General features: G+C 40.5%; 1 protein-coding gene across 3 annotated transcripts in view; it reads right to left on the reverse strand.

The window, feature by feature from the left end:
- Nucleotides 1–11043, reverse strand: part of LOC126403731 (FH2 domain-containing protein 1-like) — a 38132-nt gene extending 27089 nt beyond the window's left edge. Inside the window, exons 1-2 of one of the 3 annotated variants that reach the window (XM_050066466.1) lie at nucleotides 10973–11043; nucleotides 10036–10339 (exon numbers count right to left, since the gene is read on the reverse strand). The gene's annotated coding sequence lies outside the window, so the exon portion shown is untranslated. Of the gene's footprint in view, nucleotides 1–9578; nucleotides 9664–10035; nucleotides 10340–10972 lie in introns of those variants that run through there. The other 2 variants (XM_050066468.1, XM_050066467.1) reach the window with 2 other exon arrangements.
- Nucleotides 11044–11388: the final 345 nt, after the last annotated feature.

Consider the following 11388-nt stretch of genomic DNA (forward strand, 5'->3'; position numbering starts at 1 on the left):
CAACAAATATTTTGTATGATTTCCTACTAAAAGCAATGCACCCAAGTTCGTACATATCCAGCGTATTTATAAACGCTGTATTCACGTGACCGATGCACTGACGGAAGTAAACAAGGAAGCAGTCCCAAATAAACGGACTTTCACCCATGACCTTCCCCTGGAGTCGTGTATTCAGATCCATGTGAACTTTGAGTCATTTTAAGGTACGTCCTCCCCACGTCTCTTTTCCTAAACCTAACCACAGTAACTTTACGGTAATTACGTAACTGTACATTAAGGGATGTAGCGTAACGTCATTCATGGGGCGCAAAGTTGTAGGATATCATACGAACCGTTCTATGAGAATATGTTATCATAACAAAGAGGATTTTGCATTTGGTGGAGTCAACATATCTGTGTTTATGAACATACAAATGTGCTGGACTAGTTTGCAGCCAGCATTATACTGACTTATGGCAAAATATAACAACTTATGTGGCCGATATCGATATATCCAATTTTTCCCCACCTAATTTACAGAGTAACTTAAGCGTAATCATTATATTAATGGACATTTTCTAGGGAATCTGGTTCCTAGATTTTTTTCAGTAAGATCAGCTTGTCAGATTTTACAGTGCATGTTTTTTAAACTGTAAATTTTTGAAAAAGTCCTAATTTGTAAACGTGAATTTGTGCTGAAATTTGGCGAATGATTCAACTCCCATATTTTGGAATTTTATTGATGGACTATTCAAAACACGTGTGCTCTTTGTGGTCATTCTTTAAGAAGTTGCAGTTTTAATATTTTACCATGATTCGTGTGCTGTTTATGACCAGATTTGCTGCCTTAATGTTGTGCTCTGTAAAAAGTCATGTAAATAAGTTCTTTGGTTTTAATTGAAATTTTCTATATTCCTCATGTCCTCCTGTGTCTGTTTAGCTGTTATAATGAACAGGTTTTTATTTTATCATTATTAAAATAAACTCAAAATGAGTCACTCGTGTTCGGCAGGAAAGCGCTTACAGACTGAAAGTGTTAGAAACAGCAAGTTGAAAAGCATCAGTTGCAGCTACAGCAGTCAGAAAGAGAAAATTACTATAACATCATTTACACCTTTTCAGAGCAGGAAAGATTTACACCCTGACAGCATCGTGTTGACGCTGTTTCTAGAGCTCTGAAGGATAAATTAGACAATCAGGGAGCAAACAGCTCCAGACAGCCGCTTGTGAGTCACAGCAAGCTGCTTTAAATATTTTTTTCCTCTCTCTTGTGATTTCTTCAGGTTTACAGGCTGGCTGGTTGTTGCTCAGCAGTCTGACAGATAAGCTCCCACACTCTCTCTAGCAGTGACAGATCTCCCAACGCCTCAGTTTGAGGATTACAGCAGCAGGTCAGCAGACTGAATACATGAGTGTCAGGCTGAAGGAGGAGAGCATACAGATTTCCAGAAAATGACTGAAAACTGCACACAAGCTCAGAAACCCTCCAGACGCCTTCCTGAATCCATAAATCCATAAATTATCCAGGACCTGTTTTAGCTATAGAAATTATTTTCCAGGTCAAGAAAGGCTGTCCGAGAAATAATCCAGGCCGTCTCTGCCTAAGCATTTCATGGACAAAATGATTCTGAAACTACTTAAAGTTTTAAACCACAAAAAACCCCAAAACCCTTTCTTAATGTACCTTATGAATTACCTGATTGGAAAATATCCTAGAAGCTGCCAACAAATAATCATAAACATGATCAAAAATCATCCTGAAACTTCTTAAAAATCTGACAGAAACTTTTCCAGAAGTGACCAGAATGTCTCCAGAAGAAAGATCTAAAAAAAAAAAAAAAAAACCCAAAAAAACAACAACCTAAAAACCACAAATACAACTTTGCACAAAATGAATATTTTCCAAATGCTAACAAGTTATCCCTAGAAACGAAAGCTTTGGGCCTGTACTTACTCAATGCTAACGCCAGTATGCTAACATGGTCACAATGACAATAATCTTCCCAGAAATAAGCAATAAACATCAAAGAGACCATCAAAGACTTTACCCAATAAATATCCAACAATCTACCCTGAAATCAACAATAAATATCCAAGAAACCATCATGCCCTGTTCGTACATTTTCCTAGAGTAATGGACCACTATTCCTCTATAAGCCATGTAATTCATGTATAACCCACTTAATTAAGAGGCAGGTTGGGGTGGTGGGCGGGTCACAAAACACAGGACTTTCTCCCAGGAGACTGATGTTCAGAACCGTATGAACCGTATGAGTTATTTTAAGGTACATCGTCACCATGTTTCTCTTCCTAAACCTACCATACATAACTTTACCTGCCTAAACCTAACCTACATAACTTTACGTTAAGTACGTAACGTCAATCATGATATGCTAATTCATTTGATAGCATACAACCATGGTATGTGCATTTTTGTAAGATATATAAGCTGTAGTATGAGGATGTGTTGCAAGAATCGACCCAGAAATTACCAATATACACCAAAGAAATCACCTAAGAATCTGCCTAATAAATATCGAAAAAACAATCAAATAATCTATCAAATACATATCAAATGAATATCCATAAAATTATCTAAGAATCTATCAAAAAATATCAAAAAAACAATCCAAGACTACTCAAAAACTCGCCAAGAAATCTTTCAAGAATCTACCCATAAATAACTGATGAATATCCAAGAAACTATCCAAGTCTCACATATAACCAATACATATCCAAAAAACAATCCAAGAATATATCAAATTAATATCCAGGACACCATCCAAGACTTTACCCAAAAACTAGCCAAGAAATCTACCCATGAATAAGTTAACTGAAGAATATCCAAGAAACCATCGCAGTCTCACATATAACCAAAATTTAAAAAAAAAAAAAATAAATCAAAGAAATCATCCAAGAATCTACCCAGAAATTACCAACAAAATATCTAAGATACCATCCAAGAATATAACAACGGAATATCCAAGACTCTAACGATAAATATCCCAAAAAACACCACAAGACTTTACCCAATAAATATTCAAGGAACCATCCACGAAGATATCTAGAAATTACCAACAGTTACCTGAGAATCCTTTAAAGAATCTACCAAATGAACATCCAAGAAACCATCCAACAATCAACCAAGAAATTATTGACATATATCCAAAAAAACAATCCAAGGCTTTATCCAAAAACTAGCCAAGAAATCTTTCAAGAATCTACCCATAAATAACTGATGAATATCCAAGAAACCATCCAAGAATATACCAAATGAATATCTATTAGACACCATCCAAGACTTTACCCAATAAATCAATCAAATCAAGGAACCATCCAAAAAGATACCTAGAAGTTAAAGACAGTTGTCTAAGAAACCATCAAAGAACCTACCAAATGAACCTCCATGAAACCATCCAACAATCTACCCCAAAAATATAATATCCAAAATAAATAAACAAAAATTAGCCAAGACTCCACCCTGGAATTACCAATGAATATCCAGCAAACCATCAAAGAATCTAACCTCGAATTACCACTTAACATATCCAAGAACCTTCCCAGTAACTATCTGAGAAACTACGAACAAACTATTTCCAGAAACTATCCAGAATCACAGGCCGAGCACAAATACAGAGTAACCATGGAAACCTAAATAAAACTCTCTGCGGAGGAGAAGGCCTCTGTCTTATTTACCAGACAAACAACAGTAAACGTTTGTGTGTGTGTGTGTGTGTGTGTGTGTGTGTGTGTGATGGTGACTCGCGGTGAAGCGAGGACCCCCCACATTGCTGTGGCTCAGAACTGCTTTTTAAACAACATTAGCATGAAAAACACATCAGATTTGGCTCAGGTTTTTGGGCTCCGACATGCCAAAAAAAGTGTTAAAAAGTAAAAAAAAAAAAAAAAAATCCCCTTTAAATCTCTCTGAGTGACTGATGGCTCCTTTTATTCAACAGAGGAAGTGAGAGATTAAAGTTTACTGCTGTGTTTTACAGTCTGACTGAGCATCGCTCGCCTCTGGGGTTACCATGGTGACAGAAAGCAAAAGAGAAGACAGGCAGTCCCGAACAGCGTCCTGTATCTAAAATGTCACCCTGTTGTATCTTCACTGGAGCTCCAGGCAGGTCAGGGGGTCGGACTGAACGCTCAACCGGCTGAGGGGAGCGCCGCAGCTGGGAGGCCCCGAGGGAGAAGCAGCAGGAGACACAACCACGTACACACAAACACACACACTTGTTTGTCTGCTGGTGGAACCACACACTGGACGGATGAAAGAGAATTGGTGAGACCTCACATAATCGCAACAAAAAAAAGTCTGGTGCCAAGACGACATGTTGCTGGATGGGAGTGAAGCGCAGGCTGCAGCAGGAAGTTACTTATCACAACAGTTTCACCTGTTGATCCCATGTAGCAGATAGCTGACTGTTTAATGCAGCAGATAAAACAAAAAGGTCTGATTTGGTCGACTGGAAATTTCCTTTACAGACAAACTTCTGTGATGCTGAGTCAGTGTCAAAATGCTCTTCACTCAGTCCTTCCCTGCTCACTTTTCCTACAGAGACCTCATTTATAAAGACACACTTAAATTCATCTTAAAAGTGGAAAAAATTAGCGCAGTTCTGTTGGAATGATGATAAAAACACTCCAGAGAAGACGAATGTTCAGGCGCGAATAAAACAATATGTGTGAGTGAATTACATATAATGTAGAGACGCAATTAGACGCGACTTCACGTCGGGCGGCGCTATGGACGCGAAGCAAATGACGTGCTTCTTCGCAAGAGTTGAAAAATCTTGGGCTGTATTCACAAAGCTTCCTCAAACAAAGAGTTGCTCTTAGTGACGAAATTCTAAGGATAGAATTTCTTTGAATTTCCCCTTGAAGTTAAGACCAGGTCCTTGTAAAGATTAAAGTTAAAAACACTGGATGACAGTGAGTTAATGAAATGCTACAGATTAGATCGTAATATGTGTGGTCAATTCTTTGCCTAAGTTAGGAGTTCTCTGAGAGTGTTGTCAGAATGTTTGTGAATACGGCCCCTGAACTTCAGTGACCGATTCGCGCCTCGATAACCAATCAGCACTGAGATCCTCTGGGGACGTATGACGCCGAGGACGTACCGGCGGAAGTTCATTCATCGGAAGAACGGAGGAGAAGCTCATCATGTCGGTCTGTGGCTGCCCAGAGCTCTATGACATCACGTCCTACTTCTTTAAAAAAAGGAAGAAAAAGGAGCTCGCCTGGAGGAAAACGAGTGAGTCAATTGCGCCTCCAAGTGGTGAAAATCCGGTATTACCGACTTGATGCAGTTTTTCACAAAAACCGGACCGTTTTTTTTTTCCCCCTCATACCGACCCAACCCTACTGGTAATTTGTGGAAACATTTGTCTGTTACTTGTTTCCAGCTACTTTACGAGCAAGTTAGCACTACCCCAGTTAGCATAACCGGCTACATCCTCTCTCGGGGTAATTTGTGTCTTTTGGGCTCTTATGTACACGCGATTTCACGCGCATATGAAGCGAGTCAACACAAAACATTCTAGGGACACAAAAATTCGCATCATGTTTGGTGTGAACACAACATTAAGTTTACAACGACCCAAAAACACAAGTGTGTTTCTCGTCAAGGTTTGAACTTATAAATACAGAACGTCTGGTGCAAAAGCCGACGTTTTAGTCCAATAGAAGCAGCTCGGTGGATTTCACATTCGCTAAATTTACCGGAAGAACACGATTCGTGAGAGGTCAAAGGTCAGGTTGCAAGAAGTGTATGATAAGAGTGTCAGTGAATGTGAATGGAGTCTGGTGGAGTCAGTAAGTGCGTTTCCATTAACCATAGAAATGCGCACAACCTAAATATCGCAATAAAAGACTGGTAATGGAAACACCTACATTTTGAAAAAACACTCAGATATCGAGAAAAAGTTTTTACGCTCTCATGAGGTGGTTTTTCAGACGTGTCGATATAGAAGTATATCGCAAAAGCGTAATGGAAACACTTTTTTCGCAAATATACGTCACCGGACATGACAATGGGGGGTCACATGACCGGTTCAGGGTTCACTCATTCAAACAAGATGGTTTGGACGGAGGTGGAGACCGAGTATTTTCTTGAGCTAATTACCACTCGCTCTCTTCGTCTTCCGTTGTAGACTTCTGCAACAGCAGCAGTGGCAACCGAGATGATTGTTCCAGATCGCAAGAGATTTGGAATGTCCATTGTACTTTCGCAAACAAAGTGGAGTCTCGCCGGACGAGATTTTACGAGAATTACGGCTCATGTGCAAAACGCCTTTTAATGGAAACACCTGCAAGTCGCAATTGTACTTTGTCGAAACTTTTGAAATATTGCATTTATTTTGCGCAAAACTGTAATGGAAACGCAACTATTGTCTCACAACGCAGGCAGGCAAAAACAAGAACACATACTTGGGTTTAGGGCTCATTTATGTTCGACTTTAGATTTGTATACGGACCATGGGATTATTTTGCCTGTAAGATTCCAGATACAACGAAACGGAGCAGTGCCAGTGGAGATCAAGGGGGCAGCGTATCGTCGTTAATGACCGTAGGACACGACAAAGACGTTTTAGATCATATAGTGAAAAGCATTCTCCGTCCACGTGTCGCGATGTATTTAATGGCCTCCACCCTTAGCGCCATCTATGTTTGAGGGCAGTGATGGTTACGTTTGAAATGGACGGATCTATTTTTGTACTTAAAGAAGAATAAATGAGCCTCTACTAACAAGAGAGGACAGTCTGTAGAGAACATGTTCTGATGTGCTCTTGAGCAACACACCCTAAATGGGAGCATTAGATTAAAGTCATTCAAGAGTTGTAACGTCCAAGTGTGACCACCAAGGTAAATAAAAGTAGGAAAAAAACAAAAGAAATTACGACCACATTATGAGTCTGTAACCTAGCTGTAAGTTTCTCTTGTTGGTAGTTTGAGCTGTATGTTGACTCACCGTGTGAATTTAAACACCTCGAGGCCTGAAAACCTGCTGAGTACTGAAACCTTTTCTCTCTGCAGATATGATGTAGTGTCTGTGTGCACGTCTTCATATACAGCAAGCAGCTCACATATATAACATTTGATGATCAATTCACTGTTTCGGTCACTCTTTAACAAATAAAAGGTAAATATTCACCACTTTCAGCTTGTCAGATGTAAATGTTTTTACATTTTCATAGTGTTAAATGATGAGAAACTGAATGTCTGTGAGTTTTGGAGCGTCGGTTGGATAAAACAGCACATCTGGAATCATCACCATGGACTCTGGGGACTTGTTACTGAAAATTTTCACTATTAATTAACAATTAATTTGTCAATAGAGAGACGAATCAGTAGTTTACTCAGTAATGAGAATAAACATTACATTCACTGCATTGTTGTGACACCACAGTGGAAAAGTACACAAAAAAACAACCACAAAACTCACCAAATTTCACAACTTAGACCCAAAGATGAATTACAAATAAGTCATTACTGCAGTACTGCACAATTCAAATTCATACAATTCATACAATTCCACTTTCCACGTCCACATACGACGTGCAAGGTACCCTGGGTGTGTTGGTTGTTGATGTTCTGGGACGTTGTGTCAAGTTCAGCCTGTTACATGCATTGTCTTCTTTCAAAGTACACTTCTGTTTTCACAGCAAATTTAACGTTTACATACAGTCTCTTTCAAAATAAAAGCACTACGTCAGTACACGTCCTTAGGTTTAGGAGAAAAAAACAGGGTTTGGTTTTAGAATCTTACGGGACATGAACACTGCTCTCTCAGGTGAAAGTCAGGGTTTGTTGGACCCATCCACCACCACTTGTCCCAGTTGGACTTTCACCGCCTTAACTTTCGTCCCTGTCCCGCTGCTTTCCCCCTGATGCCCCCAGGCGCTATCAAACTACAACAGCAACTGGCTGTGTATCATGCCAATATTAAAGTACTCCTTTTTCGTTAGTTCCTGATGGCGCAAGTCACTGCCCAAGCACCGGATTTGGACGACTTCAATGAGGCTGCACTTGCCTGATGCATTTCAGGCTAATGGCCTGTTTTCAGGTAAACTTATTAAATTAAGGTTGTTTAAAAGGATAGTGCACCCAAAAATGAAAATTCAGCCATTATCTACTCACCCACATGCCAAGGGAGGCTCAGGTGAAGTTTTAGAGTCCTCACAACACTTGTGGAGATCCAAGGGGAGAGGGGCAGTCAGAGCTACAGGCTACAATGAGGCTAAAAACAGAGTTTAAATGACGTTTTTCCAAACAACTTCTATGTCAGGGCTTCAGGACACTTGGATCACTATGGACGAGCAGTATGGAGATATTTTGTGGTTTCATTTATGTGTTTTTGGACGTTTGAATCTGGGGCGCCATCAGCCTCCATTAGGTGGAGTTGTGTTGCTACCTCCTCTCCCCTTGGATCTCCGCAAATGATGTGAGGACTCTAAAACTTCACCTGAGCCTCCCTCGGCATATGGGTGAGTAGATAATGGCTGAATTTACATTTTTGGGTGCACTATCCCTTTAAGCTGTGCGAATTTAGCTAAGAGTGTAATGTTAACAAAAGTTAACTGTTAGCTTGTTAACAACTGTTAGCTAACAACTTAATATATAATGGTCTCCGCTGTGCAATGCATCTTGGGATAGGCTGGGCTGCGAAGGATTCATTAGTTGCATCCTCCAAATTCTGGTAAAGAAGGCTGCATTTGAAGGAGCCGTTGAAATGGGACAGCCTTGGTGGCGCCGCTGCAGCCAAATGCAGCCTTCGAAGGCTGCAGCACCTGAATCGAGACGCAGCTTACGCTCTAATCACAAATAACACTCCACAGAATATAAAGCTCCTACAGCGCCAGGGATGAGCTTCATCAGCACACTGATATTACAGAAACATCAGCAATATCAAGAGAGACACAAATACTGCAGATAATTACAGCAATACTTCACAGGTATTTAAACCTCTGAGCTAATTGTTGTGATTTCTCCGCCATTTAGCAACTTGGAAAGAAATGTCCTACAAATAGCAAAAAAAGACATATTTAGATTTTGGTTTTAAATAACGGAAAAAAAGGTGGGAAAACTATATTCATAATAATTATTATTACTGTATTTTAAACTATGTTTCAAGAATTATTATAATTTTCAGGCACTCCTTCCAGGTCGTTTGTTTTTAACTTTATTTCTTTTTGTTACTAATTATCTTGTTTTTAATTTTCTCTTTAATTATTTCTTGCTTATGTTTTGGGTCCCATGTTTTTAAGAGAACTTGCTCAGATTTCAAAGGGTTAAATAAAGAATGTCAGGAAAAAGACATTAAAGAGAAATCGCAAACCAGTACTGACATATTTAAAATAAAGACAAGCTTGACTCAGAGCAGCACAGACACACTGTAGGTCCCTGAGCACTATATAATACTACTACTACTACTACTAATAATAATACTACTACTACAGGAATATCACCGGACATTAATACACACCGCAGCAAACAGTGTCAACACCATGCACAACACAACAGCTCCACACATGTCTGCTGAATAAATATTTAAACCAAGACATTAAACTTCACACAGCTCAAATAAATAAACTCACCGCTGAGTTAAAGGCATCAAAAACAAACTGGAGGAATATTCTGGAAACATTATTGCTGTGCCATGAGAGATAAAATTATCTCAAAGTGTCACCACACCAATAAAAACTCACCATGATGAACCACAGGTATTAAATAAACCTCTCAACAGATATAATAGGACTGATACACATGGTTTAACACCTTAAAGTATCTCTCACACGCAGCCGAAATATTCCAGACATTAGACTTCACAATATAAAGCACTGTGGGAGCGTTATAGAGGCAGGTTGTGGGCTTAATCTAAAATAATGTGAAAATGTGAGTGCAGTCTGGTCGGCGTGAAGCGTCACCGTGTTGAGCAGCCTGTTAGCCTGCAGAGTTGGTGTCGCTCAGCACTGACATGAACAGACAGTCACAGTGAAGTCAACAGGGCTTACACAGAGCAGAGTGTGGGGGGTCATCTTCACATGAACTTACCGGAGTGAACGGCTCCAGCGCCGCGAGCTCCCCGCGCTCAGAAGCTCCGTTTGAAAACCTCCAATTTTACAGCAAAACAAGATCCACCGACTCCGGCTGGCATCCACAGGCAGCGCGCGCGACTCAGCCGACCGACACACTGACATCAGTCGCGTGCGAGTGCGCGCGTGTTTGTGGGAGGGAAACAGAGAGAGAGAGAGAGAGAGAGAGAGAGAGAGAGAGAGAGAGATGGGGAACCTAGGCAGCCTGCGCATGCGTGATCACTCAGGTGGAAGGGAAGGCGCTTTCACTCGTACACGCCCACCTGCGCGCGCACACACACACACACACACACACACACACACACACACACACACACACACACACACACACACACCACAGTTAGTAAATTTGACATTAAAGACTTGGTGTGTGTGTGTGTGCGGCCCAGATAAGCTCTACCAGCTCCGCCCTTGGCAAAATAACTAGTCAGGCTTCCCTCCTCACACACTCACACACACACACGCGCGCACACACACACACACAGCAGTTTTTCCTCTTGTTTGAAAAGCCCAGACGTCATCGATAAACAAATATTTATCAATTAATTATCAATTTTAAAAAGTAGGTAAGACAAACAGGAACCGTTCAGACAGCTGAGTGAGGTTATAGTTATAATCATAGTCCAGTTTTGGCTTGTTGGTTTTAGGCGAGCCGGTTGCCAGAAAACTTGCCGCCCCTGCTGGTTGGTTAAGAAGAGTGAGGAGTCAGCAGTCAGTGATGGTATGAAACTGTCACTAAAACAGGTTTTTCAACGACTGTTAATCACAACTACAAGAAATGTACACACAAAGTATGAGGCTGATCGGTCCAGTAGTTTGTGAGATTAGCTGCACACAGACAAATTCTCAGCAGGCCAAAAAAGTAACATAAAATAGAAATATTAAAGTACAAGTACCTCTGCACTTGAGTAAATGTTCTTCCACCGCTGTTAACTTTGAGTTAGCCTCAGCTGACCTCTGACCTTCGATACAGTTCCTCTGTTTCTTGTAGATAACTAAGAAGTGGCAGCAAGTGGTTTTAGGCGAGCCGATTGCCAGAAAACTTGCCCCCCCTGCTGGTCGGTTAAGAAGAGCGAGGAGTCAGCAGACAGTGATGGTATAAAACAGTCAATGAAACTGTTTTTCAACGAATGTCAATCACCACAACTACAAGAAATGTGCACACAAAGTATGAGGCTGATCGGTCCAGTAGTTTGAGATTAGCTGCAGACAGACAAATTCTCAGTAGGCCAAAAAAGAAGCAATATTAATGTAAAGTATAAGTACCTCTGCACTTGAGTAAAGGTACTATCACCATTGTTGACTCAGCCTC

Source organism: Epinephelus moara, chromosome 17 (genome assembly GCF_006386435.1).
Source record: "Epinephelus moara isolate mb chromosome 17, YSFRI_EMoa_1.0, whole genome shotgun sequence".
NCBI lineage: Eukaryota > Metazoa > Chordata > Actinopteri > Perciformes > Serranidae > Epinephelus > Epinephelus moara.